Genomic DNA, 10,296 nt, shown 5'->3' with positions numbered 1-10,296 from the left:
TTCCAATGAAGGTGCAGACTTGAGACATTTCTGGTGTCAGCACTTAAATGACGTAGTTCCGGTTTCTCACAGGCTTCCAGCATCTAGGTTGAGTCCTTGACATGGGACATCCGCCGCACGGCACAGTGTTACGTCAGGCTGAGCAAGAGGGATCTCTGGTTTGGATTGTTTTCTCTGCCCAGAGCACATGGATTAAATTCGCAGACGCCATGAGTCTATAGTGGCTTCTGTGAACTCTGTGTGTTATTGTCTTTTCAAATCCTCTTAGTTCTTGGCCGAGTGGCTGTCAGCTGCCTCGCTCTGTGAACTGGCTGCCGTCGTTCTATTACAGCGATTTGATCGATGTGTCGCCTTCATTTGTCAGCTCTCGTAGCTCCATTTTCTGAGAAAGGCCGCTTCCCTCTGTGCGCATGGCCTCAGGTGTTGGACGCTACCTCTTAGGAGGTCTCGGGCCCTTACTTTTGAAGAGTTAAAATAAAAACTTCATAAAAATTGCAAAAGAACAGGAGATAAGGGGACAGGACAGAGCAGGCCAGAGACGTGCCCGGCCAAGTCTAAAAACAAAGTTAAGGGATTGTTCAAGGAACTGACAGCCAACATCTAGACTGAGTCGGGGGCCATCCAGACAGATGACTCCCTGTTCTACAGATAAATATAAGACGCTCTCCTATATTGAGAACACTCCAGCCCGCACATACTGCTTGCAAATGAGTCCTTGTACCCATTTCCCTTGCTGATAACCACACTGAATCCCCTTGCCTTCCCCTATAAAAAGCCTTAAATTTCGAGTCTTGGCATCGATTCCTCTGCCTCCTGTGTGCGACATATTTTGACCCGATTTCTGCTTAATAAACTCTACATCTGGGGCTGGGGATTTAGCTCAGTGGTAGAGCGTTTACCTAGAAAGCGCAAGGCCCTGGGTTCGGTCCCCAGCTCCGAAAAAAAAAGAAATAAATAAATAAACGCTACATATTCCTGTTACATCAAGACCGGCTACTCAAGTTTCCTGGGGAACTCCATCCTGCGACTGGAGTGAGAGGTTCCCCAAATTTGGGGCGGCTCTTTCACTTTGAGGCCCTGCATCCCTGCAGAGAAGGAGCTAAAGTCTTTGAAACAAAATCCAGTAACTCCACGGTGGCTTTTTCATGCCTTTTGAGAAATCCGAGGACAAGTCTTTCCACTGACAGCTGTTCACATACGTTACACTCTTTTTTTTTTTTTTTTGATTCTTTTTTTCAGAGCTGGGGACCGAACCCAGGGCCTTGCGCTTCCTAGACAAGCGCTCTAACCACTGAGCTAAATCCCCAGCCCACACGTTACACTCTTAAATCGAGATATCCAACCTGCGTTTTCATCCTAATATCAACAAACACACGAGTTACCGGTAGATTTATTGAAAGAATCAAGTATGAGTTTGGACACTCATTTGTCTCTCTCTCTCTCTCTGGAACACAATTTTTCCCCTTTGAAAGCTAAAATTTCTAATTTTATTCAAGTCCATTAAAAATCCACATTGTTCTTAATTTTTTGATGGGAATGACTTTAGTTATCTACAGACTGACCTGCTCCACCCTCCTCTTTCCATGACTAAAAGGAATGCATTTTTAAAAACAGTCTGCCTAATGGAAACCTAGTTTTTTCTGTTGTCAAATATTATTTCTTGACATCTGGATTTTTTTTTAATACCAATAAGGCACCAACTGTTCTCTAGATGTCTCCCCCGCCCCCATATTACTTTATTCTTTGGTAAACATGGGGTGAGCCCCCTCTATGCTCATTATCAAATGCTTCTGATTCGATTTTTGGACAAAAGCAACCTACCGTCTGTCTTTTTCTAGTAGTGATCCTTTTCAGGGAAAGAGAAATACCAAAGCCTGCCTGAGAATTAGGATTTTTTAAAAGTCTCATCTCATTGTGGATTCCAATTTCCAAAGTCGACATTCATTAAGAGGAACGGATATGAACTTCCCATCACGGTTTGGATGTGTATTACTATTTCTTATTATAGTTATTTCCCTTTTGTGACTTGAGATGTAAGCTACCCACAGACAAAAAGAGCTATCGAACCAAGTTCCCGTCTTCCCCTCTCTGTAAGCTGAGATTTCTAAGGCTGAAGAAGAGAATAAAGCAAAATGAAGCGAGGCTGCAGATGTTGTCCACGTTCTTCCAAGAACAAGAAACAGAGAGAGAGACATGTTCCATGAACACGTGTATCAGATGGACCAACGAAACTGCAGGGGCCCTGGCTAGATCTAAAATCCCTATAAATGGTGTGTGTGTGTGTGTGTGTGTGTGTGTGTGTGTGTGTGTAAACCTAGTTGTATATGTATATGTATATATGTATGTATGTATTTATGTATGTATGTCTTAGAGTTTTACTGCTATGAAAAGAAACCATGACCAATGCAAGTCTGAAAAGGAAATTTAGTTGGGGCTGGCTTATAGGTTCATATGTTCAGTCTATTATCATCAAGGCAGGATCATGGCAGCATCTAGGCAGGCATGTGCAGGAGGAGCTGAGAGTTCTACATCTTCCTCTGAAGGCTTCTAGAAGACTGGCTTCCAGGCAGCTAGGGTTAGGGTCTTAAAGCCCATGTCACAGTGACACACCTACTCCAACAAGGCCACACCCACTCCAACAAGGCCACACCCCCTAGCAGTGCACTCCTATTTGTCACTATTTGTCTTTAAACTTGAAACTCGTTCATAAAACTGTTCAATGGACAACAGGTAACTTTTTTTATTTTTAAAGATTTATTTTATTATATATAAGTACACTGTAGCTGTCTTTAGATACACCATAAGAGGGCATCGGATCTCTTTACATATGGTTGTGAGCCACCATGTGGTTGCTGGGAATTGAACTCATGACCTCTGGAAGAGCAGTCGGGTGTTCTTAACCACTGAGCCATCTCTCCAGCCCGACAGCAGGTAACGTTAATGAAATAAATACAGAAGTATTAGAAAAATAGACAGGAAGATGTGTGCCTTAGTTACTGTTCTATTGCTGTGAAGAGACACCGTGACCAAATCAATTTATGAAAGGAAACATTTAATTGTCGTCTTACAGTTTCAGAGGGTGAGTCCGTGGACCATCGTGGTATACACCATGACAGCAGGCTGGCAGGCAGGCAGGCCTGGCTGGAGTAGATCCTGAGAGCTCATATCCTGCTCCCCAGATGAGAGAGAGAGAGAGAGTTAGAGGGAGAGGGAGAGAGAGAGAGAGAGAGAGAGAGAGAGAGAGAGAGAGAGGGAGAGGGAGGGAGAGGGAGAGGGAGGGAGAGGGAGAGGGAGAGGGAAGGAGAGGGAGAGGGAGGGAGGGAGAGGGAGAGGGAGAGAAGCCTGGTGGGCTTTTGAAATCTCAAGGCCCCACCTCCCATTGACACATCTCTTTTAACAAAAACACAACTCCCAATCCTTTCTAAACAATCCACAAACTGGAAACCAAACACATTCAAGTATTTGAACCTCTGAGGGTCACACTTATTTAAAATCCTAAAGTATGATTTTATTTTCTTTTAGAAGAGTAATGAGTGCCCATCCCATTTGTCAGTATATTTTATCGTTACATTTCATTTCTCAGAGATTAGGGTTATTTGCATAACAAGTTTACAATCAAGCCATCACTCTCCCATAAGCCAAAGGCATCATACCTTCCCCCTTTCTACTTGATTATCCACATAGGGGTTACGGAAACATATCCCTTCATCCTGATTTAGATCAAAGCATGGGGAGCTATTGATGTGCAATTAATTGATATTCATAATGGGATAAAACAGAAGCCAACGTGATTGAATCTATTGTTGCTGGGAGCTGAAGATTTCCCTTACATTTAATAAAACGTGATAAATATATTTTAAACACAAGGCTAGAAACCCCAACAAAGCCTATAGTTTATATTTTCTTTCAGTATTTCCAGATCATTCTCTGTGACACACAGGAACCTAGAGGAGGAGAACTGTGTGGAGTAACTGACAAACACTCAACCAAGGATTTGTTTGCACAATAAGGAGATATATCCTGTCCTCTGAGAGTTGACTGCAGGACACCCAATGATCTAAAAGTCCTCTGGTTCCTTGGATAAAACGACACTGCACTGGCATATAAACTCTGCAAGCCTCTTGTATACTCTAGTCATATTTATGTGTGTGTGTGTGTGTGTGTGTGTGTGTGTGTGTGTGTGTGTGTGTGTGTGCATAGAGACATGTAAGTACAGAGGCTGGGGGAGGGTAGAGCGTGTTCTGCTCCTTCACTACCTACTGTATTCCCTTGTGACATGGTCCCCTGCTGAACCTGAGGTGAGGCTCACTGTCAGGAAGCCCCGGTCATTCTCCTGTTCCCATACCAAGCCCTGGTGTTTGCATGTGTGACCACACACTTGGCATTACCCCTATCCCGTCTCCCCAGATCATCCTCTCCATGTTCCATCCACCACAGCCCATCTCCTCCACCAAAGTGTTTACACACAACACATCACATCGCACATTTTAATTTTTAGAGGAAAAACAAATTCCACTGGAAAAGATACTGGAGTTGTCAAAGGCCCTTGGGTATCTGAAACACAGAAAAACAACCATCCCCCCCCCCAATCCTATAAATTCCCCATCTATGTCCCCCTCACTTTGTGAATTTCACCTTAACGTATCTTTTCCACCAGATCATAGAAGTAGACGTGGATGTCACCATCAAACTGGATGAAGTACACGGAAGGCTTGGCTGGAACTTGGTAAATGAATTTGCCGATCTTTTTGGACCGGTCGCTTCTGGTGAACTGCACACATTGACCTGTTAAAATGTCGCTGTCAACGTCTGACTTCACCTCTGCTGAAGGAGTCTCTGGAATGATATGGAGGTTACCTTCTGTGTAATCATCCAGGATCTGGTAGATGTATAGGATGGATCTTTCTCGTAGGTGATGTAAAACCAGTCCTTCATGATCGGCACCTGGGCTAGGACCACCCCCCTCCAGTTGTCCTTAGAGCCATGTTTGCCCTCAAATTTATGCTCCACAGCTCGGCCAACCATGGAACTTTCGAGATGGGCGTCTTTCACTTGAGGAAATACTACTTTATGAGGCAAGATCTTAAGCTTTAAAATCCTCTCATTGCTGTGATGTGCCAGGCTGTAGAAACAGTCAATTCTGTCATACTTGACCAGATAGAGAGAGGGATTTGTTGGCAGTTGATCTACAGCGATGGCCTTCCATTGGGTGACGGCTCATCACCTTCCTTCCATCCGTGAGAAATTCTGCAGCCCACAATGTCCCCAGGGCATGGGGAGAAGGCCTCCTCCTCCTCTGCTTCTGGAAGGATGGTGTGCTCATCCTCCTCAGAGACATCCTCTTCTTCTTGGCTGTAGACCTAGTGTGGTAGGCCACGGCACTCCTGGTCCACTGTCTTGTGACTATCGTTCTGTTTTCAGGCTTCATACTTGCCCATGGCCTGGGTTTGAAGAGCTCGCCTGCTTAAACCAGACACAATGCTGTTCCCTCTGTCATATGAGTCCCTGCAAGAACAATGGGGGTGGGGTGGGGAGGGCGCTGGATCAAGGCTCTTGTCTAAGAGAACTTTGGAGCAGGTGAGGAAGGCGATGGTATACAGGGTTGAGCATCTGAATCTTATTCTGTTGTAATCAGAAGTTCGTAGGAGGGCTGGGCAATGGTGGAGCACACCTTTAATTCCAGCACTCAAGAGGCAGAGGGAGGCAGACCTCTGTGAGATCAAGGCCAGGCTGGTCTACAGAGTTAGTTCAAGGGTAGCCAAATCTACGCACAGAAAAAGCCTCTCTCAAAAATCAAAATCTAATGTTCAAAGGAAAATTTAAAAAAATGGTTCTCTACAGCTCAGAATAACATATTCGGACACATTTCTTCAGCCCGAGGCACTTTGGCTCTGCTGAGGAACCTCTCCTTGAATGGCTAGGTCAGTGTGGTATTAAGTATCCCTGTCCCCACTTTAAGCAAGCAGAACAGATAAAGGATAGCAAAGGAGCCAGGAGGGTGGCCACACCCCTCTTCTACCCACTAACTATGAGCTATGTGGCAACATCCACAAGTGTCTGCCCAGAGACACAGCACACCAGTCCACTGGCTTTCTGTACTGTGCAATCTGACCCAGCCCCAGGTTTATTCCGCGAAGCTGTTGCATCTTCGACCGCAACAAGAGTCTTTTGTGTAGGCAACAACAGCCATTTAGAAATAATATCCGGGGGTTGGGATTTAACTCAGTGGTAGAGCAGTTGCCTAGCAAGCACAAGGCCCTGGGTTTGGTCCTCAGCTCCGAAAAACAACAACAACAACAACAACAACATCAAAAAGAAATATTATCTCCTAAAATGCACAGGCACAGAGAGGATCTTTGGCATTTTAGTAGGATTATGAATTAGATATTGTTAGCAAAGGATAATATACTCTTAGACTGACTAGCCTAGACCATCCCCCAAGCTCTCAAACGTGGAAGACATCAGAACATACGGTTACTCGCTGTACGAGGGAATACTTTTAGCTTTCTGGGCTACAAGGGTCCCCGTTATCTTCATAAACGTATTTACCGAGAGAAAATGTCCTTGTCGTCCAGATTCTGTCTTCGGAAACTGGTCAGGCATGAAAAGCCTGTTGAACAATTGTGGGGTCCAGGAGCTGAACTGGCTTTAACACCCCGCTGCGAAGATAGTGAACCCACCTTCAAGGGAGTCTAGCGCCTCCAAGTGAAAGAGATGCGCAACCTCCGCCCAGTGCTCTGTGACATCATCCAGGCTCTGCTTACGTCATGAAGCGCTCTCAGCCCAGTTCCTTCCCTAGTAACGCTTAGAAAATTCCAGCATATAGGTTTTAGCTTCTCATGTAGCCTCCTGGAGACCCAAAATGAAGTCCCCACCCAAATATTCTGATGACTCGAGTCACACTCTGCCCAAGTAGCTCTTTTCATGCATTTTTTTTTCTGAAAAAGTCTTTGGTTTCTGAGTCACCAACATCCTTGGTGGTTATTTTCCCAGCTCCTATCTTTCCTTTGGTTATCTTTAAGCCATTCTCCGTATCAGAAATATTGCTAGGCTCTCTCTCCGAGGCAGCCCACTGGATAGCACCCCAAAATTAGCTTTATCAAAACCCACAATTAGAGGAGGGCACTTTTATTCAATCAAAGCTGTTATTTGTAAGGATTAAATACCTTGTATTGAAGTCAATGGCAATCATGAATTATGGATTCTTTGCAAAGAGCGAGGAAAAATTAGCTCCTGGACCTGCTTCCAAAGTCGGGTAAACTGATGACAAACCCGATATGGACCAGTCATATTTTAAATGTCTTTAAAGTTTACCAGCACTTCTGGTTATAAGGAATTTATTAGATCAAACGCAGCAAAAAAGGATGAAATAGATGAGGTAATTTTGTTTTTGAAATATGGGTAGACAGAATACTGGATGCAGGTAAGTGTGGAATATACCTGTAAATTACAGGACACTTTAATTGTTTGTGTCACATAGTTCTTCAGATCCTCAAAAGGATTCTTTTCAGAACCCTCCCCTGTCCACACCACACTCTGACCCTCCCTTCCCTCTTCCCAGTATTAAGAACCCAGAGGTTCCCTTCCACATTAACATTATAATTTTTATATGTACTTAGAGCTTAACAACTTATGGCAGCTTTTTAAAATCTGACCACTTTTCTAAGTGCACCATCTTCTTTTTCTCCCTTCTATCTTAGTTTTAACCACATTTTCCTTCACACTTTGAGTTTTACTCTTTCTCTTCTCTTATGACTCCTCTGCCATTATGTGACTTTGGTCCACTATGTGGCTGACCTCAATGTGGGGTTAACTCAAAGGACATGATTTTTCCCCCTTTTCTCACCTTCATCTTCCTTCTCTAGGCACATGCTGAGATATACAGCGTTGGGGATTTTTTTAAACCTGGAAAGCAAACACACACACACACACACACACACACACACACACACACACACACAGAAACACTCATACAACCCAAACACACAAACACACACATACATACACACACACACACACAAACACACATACGCACATACACACAGAAACACTCATACATACCAAAGCATACAAACACACACATACATACACACACAAACACACACACACATGCACACACAAACAGACACACAAACATACACATATATACACACAAACACACAAATACAGAGAGAGAGACAGAAGCAGAGACAGAGAGAGACACAGAGAGAGACAGAGAGCCCCTAAGAAAACACGTAATATCATCTTTCTAAGAACAATAAACAGAGACAACTTTAAAAAAAGGGAAGAACAGGTAGGCAACAAGAAGAACAATCACGTCATAGCCGTCAACTTGAGGAGGAAAGAGTTTGTCTCACTCTATCTTCTAGGTTCCCGTCTGTTACTGAGCAACATTGGGGCAGGAACTCAGGCAGGACTCTAGAGGCAGGAAAGGAAGCAGAGACAACTTAGAATGCTGGGTACTGGATTGCTATCCATGACCTACTCAGCTTTCTCTCCTTCTCCTACAACCCAGGGCCACCTTCATAGGGGATGACACTCCCCATAGTGGGCTAGACCCTTCCACATCAACCATCAAGAAATAATAATTCCTTACAGATGTGGCCAAAGGCCAATCTGATGGAGGCAATTCTTCAGCTGAGGCTCCTTCTTCCCGGGTTTAGTCAAACTGATAATAAAAACTAACCAGGACCCTGCACATCCATTCTGATTGCCACACTGTGTGCAATAGGCAAGTCATTGGAATAACCTTAGCTGTTGATCACTGGATGAATGGCTTAAAAAATGTGATATACATTGATGTGATTTTCATCTATGTGTAAGAGGAAAGGGTTTTGTTCTCAGAAAAATGGATGGGAGTGTAAATTACAATATGTTAACTGAAACAAGCCAGACTCAAACAGACGATTGTGATATTTAGATTTTAATAAGGGATATTAAGTGAAAGGGGGCAGATAGGGAGAGGAAGGGGAGCAGCAGTGTGTGTGTGTGTGTGTGTGTGTGTGTGTGTGTGTGTGTGTGTGTGTGCAGGTGGAAATGGAGGTGAGTTGTGAGGATGAAGATGGCTAATGTACAGTATAAACCTGTACAAGGACTCACAAGCAAGCCCACTGACTTGTACATTTGAAGCACATCGATATAAAAGAACTGAGTCTAAAACAATGTTTTGATTAAATTGTGGGTTTATAGTTTAGAGATACTTTAAAGTTTATTCATATTTTCCTTCCCACATGTGGCTCTTGCTGTTTTGAGCTTGATACTGGTGACAGGATATGGCAGTGAGCTTTGGTGTCTCTACCTCATCAATCACCCAGAATCCACGTCATTCATTGAGGCTACTGTGGGGAAGGAGGTAGTTAGAGTTCTTAAGGGTACACGACGTGGGAAGAATAATGCCCACCCCCACTATAGATATCCAAATATTCACCCTCTTCTCTTGTTTGAATGTGTTTTCCCAAAAGTAATTTTCTGAAGATTAATCCCCAGTGGTAATGTAGTTGTGAAGAATTGATTAGGTCAAGAGGGATGCGACCTACAAATAAAGATCCATTAATGATGCTATTGTGGAAAAAGGTTAAATTATGAAAGGGAGTTTGGCTCCCTATCTTGTCTTCCTAGCCCATTGGATCCTTTCTGTGGTGACAACATCCCACAAGAACTCCTTCCTCTGTCGATGGTCTCTTCATCTTGGATTTACAGGCTTCTGAAGCAGAATCATACAGAATCTGCGTCATTATAGACTAGCCAAATGGTGACATTCTGTTTGTCCATACGAGCGTGAACATGCCTCAGAATTATGAGCAACCAGGTCATATGGGAAAGCGAAGCTGGCAGAGAGTAATAGGTTGTTTGTGCTGACTGAAGACAAGATGGGTTAAGGGTTAGCGTGTGTGCTCTTCATGAAAGAAACAGGACAGAGGAAGAGTGTAGATTGGGAAGATGCAGCTTGAGAGGCACTCAGACATCTACTGTTGGCCTTGTGGGGGCAAGAAGCCATTAGGTAAGGAAAGATTGCCAGGGATAGCTTCAGCCCCTGCTTTTGACTAGCAGAACTCTTTTTATAATCCTCATCTTCGAGGATGTAAAAGAAAACTGCCTGGATTCATTGATACATCAGTAACCATCAAGAGTGTGACCACTATTACAGAGGGACCCAGGAAAAAGCATCCAGGATTCTGTCTACCCACTTGAATTGAGACCCCTTTATTTTGATTTGAATTTCCCTGATGACTAAGGATGTTGAACATTTATTTAGGTGTTTTTTGGCCACTTGATAACCTTCAGCTGAGAATGTTT

The 10,296-nt window shown here is 43.7% G+C and overlaps 1 long non-coding RNA gene across 1 annotated transcript; it reads right to left on the bottom strand.

Moving 5' to 3' along the window:
- Window positions 1-3,035: 3,035 nt before the first annotated feature.
- Spin2l-ps8 (spindlin family member 2 like, pseudogene 8) lies at window positions 3,036-6,719 on the bottom strand. Its single transcript, XR_010056341.1, has 3 exons — window positions 6,550-6,719; window positions 4,636-5,505; window positions 3,036-3,168 (listed from the first exon to the last, which is right to left on the bottom strand). It is a non-coding gene; the product is annotated as a spindlin family member 2 like, pseudogene 8 (long non-coding RNA).
- Window positions 6,720-10,296: the final 3,577 nt, after the last annotated feature.

The sequence above is a fragment of the Rattus norvegicus genome, chromosome 11 (assembly GCF_036323735.1).
Source record: "Rattus norvegicus strain BN/NHsdMcwi chromosome 11, GRCr8, whole genome shotgun sequence".
Taxonomy (NCBI): Eukaryota; Metazoa; Chordata; class Mammalia; order Rodentia; family Muridae; genus Rattus; species Rattus norvegicus.
The sequence above is the reverse complement of the archived record's forward strand: the minus strand, read 5'-3'. Positions and strand labels throughout refer to the sequence as shown.